At 44.1% G+C, this 6,530-nt stretch overlaps 1 long non-coding RNA gene across 1 annotated transcript; it reads left to right on the top strand.

Moving 5' to 3' along the window:
• Positions 1-5,316: 5,316 nt before the first annotated feature.
• On the top strand, positions 5,317-6,530 carry LOC123498039. The gene is made up of 3 exons (XR_006672624.1): positions 5,317-5,457; positions 5,664-6,134; positions 6,460-6,530. It is a non-coding gene; the product is annotated as an uncharacterized LOC123498039 (long non-coding RNA).

Below are 6,530 nucleotides of genomic sequence, written 5' to 3' on the forward strand. Positions count from 1 at the left end.
TTGTCCCAAGGCAGAGGGCGAAGCTTGGATGGGAGAGAGTCTGAAGGCAGGGTTGAGTGGAAGCAGAGGCGAGGATTAAGTAGAGGCAGAGTAGGAGGTGGCGTGGTGCGTATGTGTGGGTGTGTGGGAGGGGGGTAGATGGTTGGAGGGAGGCTGAGACAAGCACACAGAGAATGGGATAAGCTTGAGAGGCAAGAGTGAGACAGGATCAGACATGAGACTCGTATGAGGATGAAGCGGATGAGAGGAGGCTCAACCGAGAGAGAGAGAGAGAGAGAGAGAGAGAGAGAGAGAGAGACCAGTTTTACAGTTTTCATTCACTTCTAAATGTAGAAAGACAATAACTGGACAAGATAAAAGGAATCGAGTCTAGCCAAACTGTCAACTACCTAGTCTTTATTCATGCGCCTTACCAACACCACCACCACCACCACTACCACATCTATTACTGGTACTACTATTGTTAAAAAGACGCACCACCCCTTCGGAATTCAAGAAGGGTCCTTGTGTGGCGGCGGCGGTGAAGAATGAGGCGTGGTGGCAAGAACTAAAGGGCTTATTCATTTTATATCGAGTGTAGGGGGCGAGTGGCAATCCCGCAGAGTCTTGTAACACGTGGGGGACACTTTTCACTTCATGGTTGTTAATCCCAGCATTGGCTGGGGCGTGGCGGGATGGCTCTCTGGCAGGCTGGGAGAGACGGGCCGCACCACTAGCAGGAGGATGAACAGAAGCAGCAACAACAGGAGGAATAAGAGGGGGTGTAAAAGAAAGAGAAAGAGGAAAAGACGAGGAGAATTTGTTGATATTCTCTGGTATACAATATTGAAATGTAATGTAATTAAAGGAGTAGGAGGAGGAGGAGGAGGAGGAGGAGGAGGAGGAGGAGGAGGAGGAGGAGGAGGAGGAGGAAACTGTTTGATTTCTCTAGTGTATAAAGTTGAATTGAACTACATGTACAATTTCAGCGTCTAGAACTCGGGTTACAAAATTATCGAGTTAGGTGTTGTAACTATTGTGACTTGATCAGGTGAACACAGGTATACAAATGGATATCATTAGTTATACATTTATGGATTCGTTAGCTGTGCTGTCTCTATGGTGCAACAGTGGTAAGCAAGCTAGTTCACAGTAAGCCCTTTGTGGAAGACATTGTATGCTTTCTCTCTCTCTCTCTCTCTCTCTCTCTCTCTCTCTCTCTCTCTCTCTCTCTCTCTCTCTCTCTCTCTCTCTCTCTCTCTCTCTCTCTCTCTCTCTCTCTCTCTCTCTCAACCTTAGAGGCACCATATGACATCATCGCTTCGGTTCCACGACTCAATCAATTCTCATTTTTCTCCCCGCCACTTTTCTCACAAGCCTCAGATAACAAACACGTACTGCACAAACAAAACAGTTATTTTTACGGTGATAGGGAAAGTTAAGGCACTGCAATAGAGAAGGAAGTAAAAATTCCTTGATTCATACCACAGAGAGAATGAAAGTGAAGATGGAACAGAAAAAGAGTGAGTGTAGAGGCAGCTGCTGTTTTTAATGCTTGGCCTGCGCCAGTTCAAAAAAGCTGCTGAGTGGAGAGAAGTGGTCATGAACTCAAGGCAGAATTCCGTTAGCTGACCATTCCAGAAGAAAAATAAAAGACCTCAGAATTGTTTGTCATACCATCTTACTTAAGTCATCGGTTTTCGGTGTGGTTGTCAGTTTCTCTATTTTCATTCCATTTCTTTCTCAGGCGTCAAGAGTTTGGTAACTCATGAGCAAAAATGTATATAAATGTTGAAATTACACAATAAAAATCAATTAAAATCTATGTAACCAACGATAAGGAGGGAGAGAGAGAGAGAGAGAGAGAGAGAGAGAGAGAGAGAGAGAGAGAGAGAGAAAAGAAATTGTGTGTGTGTGTGTGTGTGTGTATGTAATTCACCACGGTTACCTGCTGGTCATCCAGCCAGTCTTCCCCGTTACGGAGCGAGCTCAGAGCTCATAGACCGATCTTCGGGTAGAACTGAGACCACAACACATTCCACACACCGGGAAAGCGAGGCCATAACCCCTCGAGTTACATCCCGTACCTACTTATTGCTAGGTGAACAGGGGCTACACATTAAGAGGCTTGCCTATTTGCCTCGCCGCTTCCCGGAACTCGAACCCGGGCCCCTTCGATTGTGAGTCGACCGTACTAACCACTACACTACGCGGTGTGTGTAATTCACTGTTTGATCTGCTGCAGTCTCTGACGAGACAGCCAGACGTTACCCTACGGAACGAGCTAGAGCTCATTATTTCCGATCTTGGGATAGGTCTGAGACCAGGCACACACCCCACACCGGGATAACAAGGTCACAACTCCTCGATTTACATCCCGTACCTACTCACTGCTAGGTGAACAGGGGCTACACGTGAAAGGAGACACACCCAAATATCTCCACCCGGCCGGGGAATCGAACCCCGGTCATCTGGCTTGTGAAGCCAGCGCTCTAACCACTGAGCTGCCGGGCCGTTGTGTGTGTGTGTGTGTGTGTGTGTGTGTGAGTGAGTGTGAGTGTGTGTGTGTGTGTGTGTGTGTGTGTGTGTGTGTGTGTGTGTGTGTGTTTCACTGTTTGATCTGCTGCAGTCTCTGACGAGACAGCCAGACAGCTCAGAGCTTATTATTTCCGATCTTCGGATAGGCCTGAGACCAAGCACACACCGCACACCGGGACAATAAGGTCACAACTTCTCGATTTACATCCCGTACCTACTCACTGCTAGGTGAACAGGGGCTACACGTGAAAGGAGACACACCCAAATATCTCCACCCGGCCAGGAAATCGAACCCCGGTCTTCTGGCTTGTGAAGCCAGTGTGTGTGTGTGTGTGTGTGTGTGTGTGTGTGTGTGTGTGTGTGTGTGTGTGTGTGTGTGTGTGTGTGAGGAGGAGGAAGAGGAAGAGGAGGAGGAAGCGGAGGTGTTGTATTGCAGAAAGGAAATTAAAAGAGGATGGAAAATAGGAGAAAAAGGGAAGGAGGAGAGAAAATTAGATGAAAGGAAATGAAAGACGAAGGAAAATGAGTTTTAAGACATCTTCATTTTTACTGATCATTTTTTCAATAAGAGATATAAATAACTGTCTCTTCTTTGTTAAGTGTCTTTATTGTCACCAGTTATATAAAGCACAGCAATATTTTTCAAGCAGAAAGACAAGACATTCTATTCAAAGTCTGCAAAGAATTTTTCGCCATTATTCATTGACTTTGTTACATTTTTCTCTCCTATCAGTGTCTTTAAGGAATGACTCGCATTAGTCAACTGTTAGTACATAAAACGCTATGCTGCATTTAGGTACGTTAGATAAGTAGTCAAAATAATGTGGTTTTGTATTCAGGTTTACTTTTATAGTGTAGAATAAATTATTAAAATTTGCAACAATTTTACTTTAGTGCTTCAACTTTCTTGCCTTTTTTGTAGTTACTCGTCCTTCATCTTTTCTTAAATCTCATGTGTTTCATGTCGGTTTAAATATCTTTCACTCTTTTTATCGTTACCTTCTTTCCTTCCTGCCCATCCTCTTTTCATCTTAACTTCCTTTCTTTTTTTCTTTCTTCCATTTTTTTCTTCTTTCTTTCCTTTCTTCTTCCTTCCTTCTTCCCCGCTTCCCTTCCTTCATCTTTATACAAAATCCTCTCCTCCTTTCCTTTCTCCTTATGTCTTAGTCTTCTTTCCTTGTTTCCTCCTTACTTCCATCCCTCTCTCTCTCTCTCTCTCTCTCTCTCTCTCTCTCTCTCTCTCTCTCTCTCTCTCTCTCTCTCTCTCTCTCTCTCTCTCTCTCTCTCTCTCTCTCTCTCTCTCTCTCTCTCTCTCTCTCTTGCTTCCTGCTTCCTCTTTCCCTCCATCTTTCTTCCCTCCCTTTTTGCCCTTTCCTACCTTTCATCTTTTTTCCACCCTACTTATAGTTTTACTATCCAGTTTGTAATGAACTTCCTTCCTCCTTCCCTCCCTTCCTCACTTTCTCCCTCTTCCATCATATTTGAAGGTATTTTCAAGTCAAAGTTTAAGGCGTGAACACGAGCAATTTGCACCCATAACTCTTCGTTTCCTCGACATTCACTTACTTTGCGTTGCGAGCGGCGACCTGCTGGCTTCGTGACCACCACCACTCCTTCCACACATTTTTACACAAGCAAGAACACCATTGTGCAAAAACACATACCCAGTACAAGCACAAAGGTAATGCACTTGCATGCATACCACATTACATTACACCTTCTTATATACAATTGCTGCTACACTTAAGAGCAATATTCCAAAATTTTAATGAGTATTTATCTTGTTGAAAGTGAAGAAACCGTCACTAGAATGATGAAAATTCCCTTAAAACGCTATCCCATTAACTGAACCGTTTATGAACGAAGATTCGGCGTTGAAGTATTTAATAATGTGGTCATAAATAACAGCACACCAGCGTCGGCCTTTCTCTCCACCAGTGCAGCAATCCAGTACCATCTTTTTTCTCTACAACCTATCACTCATCAGGGCTTGGCGTGGGAAGAGAGTCATTTTGAGTAACCGCCGTAACAGTTTACTTCAGCATTAGTATTTGTGAGTCATGGATGGAATAAGTCGTTTTATCCCAATGTGTGTGTGTGTGTGTGTGTGTGTGTGTGTGTGTGTGTGTGTGTGTGTGTGTGTGTGTGTGTGTGTGTGTGTGTGTGTGTGTGTGTGTGTGTGTGTGTGTGTGTGTGTGAGAGAGAGAGAGAGAGAGAGAGAGAGAGAGAGAGAGAGAGAGAGAGAGAGAGAGAGAGAGAGAGAGAGAGAGAGAGAGAGAGAGAGAGAGAGAGAGAGAGAGAGAGAGAGAGAGAGAGAGAGAGAGAGAGAGAGAGAGAGAGAGAGAGAGAGAGAGAGAGAGAGAGAGAGAGAGAGAGAGAGAGAGAGAGAGAGAGAGAGAGAGAGAGAGAGAGAGAGAGGGAGAGAAAGATAGGCTTTATTTGTAGTTTTGCGGAAAGATCAAAAGAAAGAAGAAAAACAGGAAATGAAAATGCAAGGAAAGGCTGGATAACCAATAGAAGAGGATAGAAGAGGAGGAGGAGGAGGAAGAGGAGGTGGTGGTGGAGGAAAAGTATGGAGAAAGGATTTAAGAAGAGGAATGTGATTATTTTATTGAAATTAAAAATAAAGATGAAGAGGGTTTGTTTATAGGATATAGGACTATACATGCGGCATCTCCCAGTGCATAATCCGTAAGGAATATACACGCTTTAGCATCCTTCACGTATACATGCTGAATTGGCAGCGTCGCCGCCGTCTTTGCCTCGCTTCCTCACCGGGACACCGGCTCACTCGAGAGAGTGGAGATGCTAACACAAGTGTCCTGGTGTGAGTCCTCGCGTTCGAGTCCATGGCCGGAAAAGTATGCATTCTTTTAAACATACCCTCCATGATCCCAGTGTGAGAGGAGGAAGCACTGGCGCCCTCGTCCCAAGACACAGGTGAGAGACAACTGACGTGCACATTGTTAACACTTATCATACATGGCGACAACTTTGTGGTGAACATTGTATATCATTATAAGTAACTATTGTAACCATCCCTGGCTTATGAATAGTTGAAACGGGCCACTGAGTTAGACCAGATATAACTCTTTACCAAAGCAAACTCGAGTTATTTAGTGTTTTTTGTATTGTGGCTCCCACAGGCCAGTACGTGTGCCTCTCCATAAAGCGAGCACAAAAGGTAACAACGGTGGCAAACACCGGTGCTAACCTACAATCTTCATGCATTACAATGACAACCACGATCAAAACCATAGCCATGCCGAAAACTACTTCAACCACAGCCACAGCCACAGCCACACCGTCATTAGCAATCATAATGCTACACCATAGACCTCTTCACAGCAGAGCGGAGGGGAGCGAGCATGAACACCGCTCCTTGACCATGTCTTATTGTGATTAATCAGCATTTCTTCAGGAAACTAGATATCTACCCTCTGCCTCAATTCCCTATCTCTATCAACATATTTTAACATCATCTGCCTGTCAGCCTACTGTCAACACCACCGTCTACCTGTAAGCTTACTGGAAACACCACCGTCTGCCAGTCAGGCGACTGTCAAGGTTGCCCACATGTCGACGAATGGATCTGAGCCACACATCCCGGAAGCAAGGTAGTCTACTCTGGAAGCAACATTATCAGCATAACAACATTACTACTAAGTATTTAAAAATCTACATTTACGTGCATTTTCCTTAACAGTTGCAATAAATGATTTTCTGTATACAAAATTGGTAACCATATTCCAGCATGGTATTTCAAATAACCCTCGCAGTCAGGCTGTAATTTTTTTATGATTTTTATGAATCCCAAAGTAAATAGTTTTTGTTATTAGAATAATTATTCACCATTACTGAGTTTTACCATTTTCATTCTATATGAATATTTTCAATTAATTCGAAACGGTACCATAATTAATCCCATACAATGCCCTTCAGTCAACCAGTGGAACCACGGCTGCCAGACACCCTACCACAGTGCAGGAGCAGCTCAAGAGGAAACACTTTAC

The sequence above is a fragment of the Portunus trituberculatus genome, chromosome 47 (genome assembly GCF_017591435.1).
Source record: "Portunus trituberculatus isolate SZX2019 chromosome 47, ASM1759143v1, whole genome shotgun sequence".
Lineage (NCBI taxonomy): Eukaryota > Metazoa > Arthropoda > Malacostraca > Decapoda > Portunidae > Portunus > Portunus trituberculatus.